Source organism: Cricetulus griseus, chromosome 2 (genome assembly GCF_003668045.3).
Source record: "Cricetulus griseus strain 17A/GY chromosome 2, alternate assembly CriGri-PICRH-1.0, whole genome shotgun sequence".
Classification (NCBI taxonomy): domain Eukaryota; kingdom Metazoa; phylum Chordata; class Mammalia; order Rodentia; family Cricetidae; genus Cricetulus; species Cricetulus griseus.
Window position 1 is genome coordinate 43,819,266 of NC_048595.1, and position 8,375 is coordinate 43,827,640.

The window sequence follows — 8,375 nt, forward strand, 5'->3', positions numbered from 1 at the left end:
GCTGCAGAAAACCGCACCCAAAAGATGGCGCTGGTTTCCGCCTTCCGCCAGCCCGACGGCGAGCGCTCTCTGTGGTAAACAACTCCAAATATGGTAGAGGTCATGTATCCTCTTAATTCTGCTTGGAGACAACCTATCCTGGCGCGCCACGTAGGGTTAGGTGATTGGTAGATGTAGACTATATCAGGCCCCGTCTCCCTCGGCCTGGGGCCGCCGCCTCCATTATACATTGTACAAAGCAAAGAGGTTCCCGATTAAACTGTGTTTGAAGAAGATTCCTCGGTGTGGCGTCTTTCTTGCTGGTCAAGGGTGGACGCCGCAAGTGGTGGCCCGTACGGGGAATTCAGAACTTCTCACAGTCGGGGCGGCGCCGGTAAGTTCCCAAGGTAAGTGGAACTGTAAAGTCCGCGGTGAATGCGGAGATAGGTCTCCGGTAAAGGAGCACCAAGGTCCTCAGGAAAGAGGAGATAGGTCTCAGTAAAAGAGTACCAAAGCCCTCGGGGAAGAGGCAGTAAAGTCTCCGGAAAGGAGCAACATTGTTCGCGACAAAAGCGAACCGAAAGTAAAAAACCCTCGCTTCTGCTTTAATTTGCAGAGTGAAAGTAAGTTAATGGACCCCGCTATTATAGTGGTGATTTGGTTGCTTTTTAATATCGCAGTGTGGGCTTTTGTTTTCTGGTGGTGTTATCCTACTTGCACACCTTCGGAGCGTGCTAATTAAGACAAAAGCACAATGGGATCGTCACAATCACATCCAATTTTTCTGGCTCTTCAAGAGCTACTTCATTCTAACAATTTAAGGTTAACTAAAGCCACATTACAGAGGTTCCTGAGTGAATGCGACACCATTGCACCCTGGTTTGCAGCCTCGGGCAATCTCACTGTGGATAGTTGGGATAAATTAGGGAAAGACCTGGATTTTGCCTGGGAGCAAGGAGCGTTGAAGCCGAGTGTTCGCCCGGTTTGGCGCCTGGTGCGCAGCTGTCTAGAGGACAAAGGGGGAAATAAGAAAGCTATAGCAAATGGACAGGCTGCCCTTGAAATGCTCCAAGAAGAAAGGTCAGAACAGTCAGAAAGTGAGAGAACAAAGGAGAAACAGAAAAGGGATAAGAAGCGAGTCTATCCTTCTCTAGGAAGGTTGAGGAAGGAATTAAAAGAACCAGGAGAGGATTCAGAATCAGAGGAGGATATATGTGAGGATGAGGACATCATGGAGGAAGAGGAGGAAGAGATTATTGAGCTCATGGAAAAACATTCATTAAAAGTATCAGAAAAACAGCGTCCTAAAATGGCGACTGTAAAGCAAGGGCACCGCCCTATCGCTCCTCCCCCCTACTGCTCGAAAGAGGAAGTAGGAGGTCCTGGTTGCTCCACCTTCTGTCCGGAAGTGTGGCGTACGGTTCGCACTGAGTTTCGGGTTACTCGACCACTGGCTTATCCAGTTTTTACAGACGGTAACCAACAGAGATATCATGAACCAATTGACTTTAAAATAGTCAAAGCTCTGGCAGAATCGGTACGCACCTATGGGGTGACGGCAGCTTTTACAATTGCTCAGGTAGAGGCGCTCGGTCGCTACTGTATGACACCCAGTGATTGGACAAATTTGGTAAGAGCTTGCTTATCACCAGGACAATATTTGGATTGGAGAGCTTTTCAAATTGAGTTTGCCAATGATCAAGGTGCGATTAATCGTGCAGCTGGTGATCAATATTGGGATGTGGACATGCTTCTTGGTCAAGGACGTTTTGCACAGCAACAAACAGGATATCCTCCTCAAGTGTATGATCAGATTAATCAAATAGCCATTAGGGCTTGGAGGTCTCTGCCTAACAAAGGTGAGGTCAGTGGAAATCTTACAAAGATATTACAGGGTCCTATGGAACCCTTTTCAGACTTTGTGGCAAGAATGGTAGAAGCTGCAGGAAGAGTGTTTGGGGATCCAGATGCTGCTATGCCTTTGATCAAACAGCTGATTTATGAACAGTGTACAAAAGAGTGTAGAGCTGCAATAACTCCATATAAGGGTAAAGGCCTTGAAGTCTGGATGAAAGTCTGTAGGGAGTTAGGGGGTCCGCTGACTAATGCTGGACTAGCAGCTGCTGTGATGCAATTAACTAAGAAAGGTGGAGGTTCAGGAGCTTGCTTTAAATGCGGCAAGCAAGGGCATTTGAAAAAGCAATGCCCCGAGGGAGGAAACACTAAAGTCAATAACTTTGCTCCGCGCCCTAAGCAACCTGGCTTATGTCCTAGATGTAGAAAAGGAAATCATTGGGCTAAGGATTGTAGATCAGTAAAAGACATCAGTGGACAGCCTCTTGTTCAGGGGTATGGAGGAGCCCGTTCAAAAAACGGACGACGGGGCCCACGACCCCAGGGCCCACAAATATATGGGGCCATGGAGGATCAGAACCAGGAGCAGAGTCCCGAAACCTGGCCCTCTCTTCGTCATCCGAGGGACCGAGGAGAGCCACTACAGGCTCCGCGGGGCTGGACTTACGCTCCACCACCAGACTCGTATTAACTCCCAGAATGGGGGTCCAGCTTGTTGACACCGATTTTAAGGGACCCCTTGAGCCTGGCACAGTAGGTTTGCTTATAGGAAGATCATCTGCAGCATTGAAAGGTTTACGAGTACATCCTGGAGTTATAGATCCTGATTACATGGGTGTAGTAAAGATCATGGTAGAATCTCCTAGAGGGATTACAGCCATTTCTCCTGGAGACAGGATAGCACAGTTACTGCTTTTGCCAAGCTTGCATGACAAGTTTCCAGCACAAGCCAGAGAGAGAGGAGAGGGAAACTTTGGCTCCACTGGATCAAACTTAACTTTCCTAGCTTTAGACCTTGATCAACGTCCAACCCTTGAGTTAATAGTGAATGGTAAGAAAATCTTAGGCTTACTAGATTCTGGAGCTGATAAGAGCATCATAGCCACTAAAGATTGGCCCTCTGGCTGGCCTATACAGGTTTCTTCTCAAAGTTTACAAGGTTTAGGCTATGCTAAGGCTCCTGATATGAGTGCTAGACAATTGCCTTGGAAAGATCAGGAAGGGCATTCAGGGACCATGCAACCTTATGTGTTAGACTTACCAATTTCATTATGGGGAAGAGATTTGTTAAAGGATATGGGTTTTAAACTCACAAATGAATACTCAGAAACATCTCAAGGTATCATGAAACGAATGGGATACGTCCCAGGCCGAGGCCTCGGGAAACATCTGCAGGGTCGTACCAGTCCTATTATTCCACAACCGAGACCAAAGAATCTAGGTCTGGGTTTTTCCTAGGGGCCACTGAGGGAGGTATTCCTATTACCTGGAAAACAGAGGAGCCGGTATGGGTTCCTCAGTGGCCACTTTCCTCTGAAAAACTGGAAGCTGCTAAGACTCTAGTGCGGGAGCAGCTGGATCTGGGGCATATAAAATCCTCTGTATCTCCATGGAATACTCCTATTTTTGTCATTAAGAAAAAATCTGGTAAATGGAGACTGCTTCACGATCTTAGAGCTATTAATCAACAGATGCAAATTATGGGCCCTGTACAACGTGGTCTTCCACTTTTAACTTCTTTACCTGCATCATGGCCTATCATCTCTATAGATATTAAAGATTGCTTCTTTTCCATACCTTTGTGTGCCAAGGATTCAGGGCGTTTTGCGTTTACGCTGCCCTCTTGTAATCATGAACAACCTGATTTAAGGTATGAATGGATAGTGTTGCCACAGGGGATGGCCAATAGTCCTACTATGTGTCAGTTGTTTGTAGCAGAAGCAATTGCTCCTCTGAGAGTGGACTTTCCAAAGATTAGATGTGTTCATTATATGGATGATATTTTATTGGCTGCCAAAGATGATAAAACGCTTAATAAGGCATATACAAAATTGGTAAAATTGCTTGAGATGCATAATTTAGTCATAGCCTCAGAAAAGGTACAAAAGGACACTGTTGTTAACTATCTAGGGGCTAAGATTCTCCCTCATACAATTATTCCACAAAAGATAGAGATTAGAAAAGATAATTTAAAAACTCTTAATGATTTTCAAAAGTTGTTGGGAGATATAAATTGGATAAGATGTTATTTAAAATTACCAAATTATAAGTTGAAGCCATTGTATAATATTCTCAATGGTGATTCAGCATTAGATTCACCTAGGCAATTAACTGCTAAAGCCAGAGAAGCTTTAAAAAAAGTGGAGACAGAATTACAAAATGCCAGCCTTAAACGGCTAATAGAAAATATGGATATTCTTTTGTGTGTGCTTCCAACATTCTCCCAGCCTACAGCTTTGCTGTGGCAAGATGGTCCGTTACTATGGATTTATTCTAAATCCTCCCCAGGAAAAACTATTGAATACTATCCTGCAGCGGTTGCTGACTTGGCTCAAAATGGGATACAGCAATGTATTCAATATTTTGGGAAACTACCAATTAAGATCATAATCCCTTATACTGCTCAACAAGTTAAGATACTTTGTGGAACTGTGGATGATTGGGCAATTCTTCAATGTGGATTTTCAGGAGAAATAGATAATCATTATCCAAAACACCCTCTAATGTCATTTTTTAAAGAGCATCCAGTCATTTTTCCTAAAATGACTGCAGCAGCTCCTATTGCTGGAGCCGCAAATATTTTCACTGATGGATCCAAGACGGGCTGTGGAGCCTACATGATAGAGCATCAGGATCCAGTGCAATTTCAATATCAGCCTGGCTCCCCCCAAATTATTGAATGTAAAATTGTTCTTGAAGTGTTTAGAAATTGCCCGTTCTCCTTTAATCTGATTTCTGATTCGGCATATGTTGTGAATGCTGTTAAGGCCCTGGAGGTTGCAGGACCTATTAAACCTAATAGTACAGTTTGCAAACTCTTACAGGAGTTGCAAAAGTTGATCTGGCATCGCGATCAGAAATTTTTTATACAACATATTAGAGCTCATACCAACTTGCCTGGACCTCTATCAAAAGGCAATGAGATCGTAGATCTCTGTACTAGAGGGGAATATGTATTTTTCGCTTCCTCTATGGAACGAGCACAGCACTTTCACAAACAATTTCATGTATCTGCAAAAACTTTACAGCAAAGGTTTCAGCTATCTCGAGCAGAAGCTAGACAGATAGTATTGAATTGTCAACAGTGTATAACCTTCTTGCACCCCCCTAGCCTGGGGGTCAATCCCAGAGGGTTATTGCCCTTGAAGATCTGGCAAATGGACGTAACTCATTTTTCAGGATTTGGAACTCTTAAATATATCCATGTGTCTGTGGATACCTGTTCAGGCATCATCCATGTCACCCCTATGAGTGGGGAAAAGGCTCGCAATGTCATTGGACATTGCCTTGAGGCGTGGGCTGCCTGGGGAAAACCTCAGCAATTAAAGACTGACAATGGTCCTGCTTATACAGCTCAATCTTTTACCTCCTTCTGTAAACAGATGGAAGTCCAATTAAACCATGGCCTGCCTTATAATCCCCAAGGACAAGGAATAGTTGAAAGAGCCCATCGCACATTGAAAGAATGTTTATTAAAACAAAAAGGGGGAATAGGCCATGGTAGAACACCAAAGGAACAACTATCTTTGGCTCTCTTTACTCTGAATTTTTTAAATTTGGATTCTCAAGGCCTTTCTGCTGCCGATAGGCACCAGACTCGGGCACCTGCTCAGAAGGGCTATGTAAAATGGAAAGATATCCTTACGGGTCTATGGCATGGACCGGACCCGGTATTAGCATGGGCGAGAGGTTCTGTTTGTGTTTTCCCTCAGGATCAGCAAGACCCGGTGTGGATTCCAGAGAGACTAACGAGGAGGTGCAACAAACAAGATGAAGCCTCCGATATTGATCCTGCTGCTGATCTTGACAACACCGTGGCTGATCCAGGCCAGAGAACAAATCCTGTGGGCCATAGCGAAAGCGTGGCCAATTCCTTTGCCTGTTCATAGCACATCTAAAGTTTTGCCTGTTTTCTTTTCTACTAGTTGTGAATTGGGTTTGCCTTGTGTCAATTTAGATCCTGACACTGCCCAGTATTCAGCCACTAATATTTCTCTCAATGGAGCATTATGCTTCTCCCTTATTAATAATTCTAACCCATGCATTTGGTTGAAGAATGGTTCTATTGGCAATTGGCTTGATCCTCTTACTAATAACCAGATCTCGAGTGCTATGCTCACTGAAGCCCTGTCTCAGTTTAGTACAGGCGCTAGTTCTGGCTCTGGCACTGGTACAAATGGAACCAAAGATGTAAATATCACTACATTTCTGATGCTGATGGAGGGGCTCCGACCCTCAAATTCACGCTTTAGTCAAGAGAACTCCACTGCTCGACAAGTCTTGCCTTATTGTGCACCCAATCGAGGCTATCCACCTCATTGGACGCCTTGTCAGAGTCCGGATCACAAACTTAAGCAAATAGCTCCAGGTTTTGAATTTACTCCCCCTCTTGGCAAGTACCAGTATAACCTAACTCAGGGAGGTTCCCAAAGAACAGGCAGTAAAAATACCTGGCCATGGTTTCAATGGGTACTCTCCAACGAGCGTGGAGCATTTACTTCTCTTGAACCTTTTGCAGTTCTCCAGAATCTCTGCATAAGACTTCTTAATGTTTCTGGTACAAGGGATGAGAAGGGACCTTCTCTTAAGAATCTATCAATACATAAAGCTTTGAATAATCTCACTGTTCCAGCTAGCCCAGTATGCTTAAAAGCTCCTTTTTTCTTTCTGCTCTCTAATGCTACTGATGCTACCAAAGAAGTGATCTCGTGCAATTCGACTGATGTCTCCTGCATTGCTAGCCAATGTTGGAATGGTTCTGCTAATACAGCAGTAGTGATGAGGATTCCTATGTATGTTCCTATTCCAGTCAAAGTGGATACAGGAACGTTTCCCATTACGGAAATCATCAGAACCAAACGGGATTTTGGCATAACTGCAGCATTGGTTACTGCCATTACCCTTTCTGCAGCAGCGGCTACGACTGCCGCCGTTGCCATGGCTGCTCAGGTCCAATCAGCTGAGACAGTCAATGACATTGTGGAAAAAACAGCTACAACATTAACTACCTTGAGATCTATTGATGGCCACTTAAAAGCTGGCATTCTAACTGTGAACCAAAGAGTGGACCTGTTGCAGGAACAGGTGGATGATTTAGTAACCTTAACTTCCATAGGATGCATTCATTCCTTTTCTTCTTTGTGTATCACCTCCAGGATGGCCAATAATTTCACGGAGAACAGCAACCTGAGTTGGCAGTTGAGTGCCTACCTTCAGGGAAATTGGAGTCAACAGTTCGAGAACCTGACAGACACCCTGACACAACAGATTATTGCCGTGAATGCTACACGCCTGAGCCTGCCCACTGTTAATACCCTCTTAACTACCCTTAAGCGAGCCTTTAGTTTAGTTAAGGAATGGGCTGGAATAGGGGTTATGTTTTCCATGATGCTGTTAGCCATTTTTGTTTGCTTGTGGTGCCTATGCAGGATCAGGAAGTCGCAAAAATCCCAAGCTGCTATGTTGGTACAGGCCTTTGCTGCTGTGGAAGCAGGACAGTCCCCTCAAGCATGGTTATCCATGCTGACAGACAAATAGATGTCTGTCTCGCCCTTGCTGAGTGAGTAATGCGTATCTGAATCAGTCATGCTCAATGACGGGCACCTACCCTCATGCTGAGCGAATAAGCATACATGTGTTCCCTTCAACCTAAGACATGAGCCTGTGAGGGCGACACAGTGACTCTTTGACGGGTAAGATAGGGACACTGGGGTTGAACCTAAGACAGAGATGACTGAAATCTGACAACAGATAGATACTGCTACTCCTATAATATTAAAACAAAAAGGGGGAACTGTAGAGAGCTGCAGAAAACCGCACCCAAAAGATGGCGCTGGTTTCCGCCTTCCGCCAGCCCGACGGCGAGCGCTCTCTGTGGTAAACAACTCCAAATATGGTAGAGGTCATGTATCCTCTTAATTCTGCTTGGAGACAACCTATCCTGGCGCGCCACGTAGGGTTAGGTGATTGGTAGATGTAGACTATATCAGGCCCCGTCTCCCTCGGCCTGGGGCCGCCACCTCCATTATACATTGTACAAAAGCAAAGAGGTTCCCGATTAAACTGTGTTTGAAGAAGATTCCTCGGTGTGGCGTCTTTCTTGCTGGTCAAGGGTGGACGCCGCACAAGTGGTACAAGGAGGTCTTTGTGTTCTTGCCATTTCACTGTTGTAGGAGAGCATCGGCTAGCAGACCCACCCAAGGTTACTTCATTCTCTATGGCAGGGCTTGACAGAGTTCTTTAAAAGACCAGATAATAAATGTTTTTGGTCTTATGATTCATATGGTCTTGGTCACAGTCAATAATACTGCCCTAACAGCCAA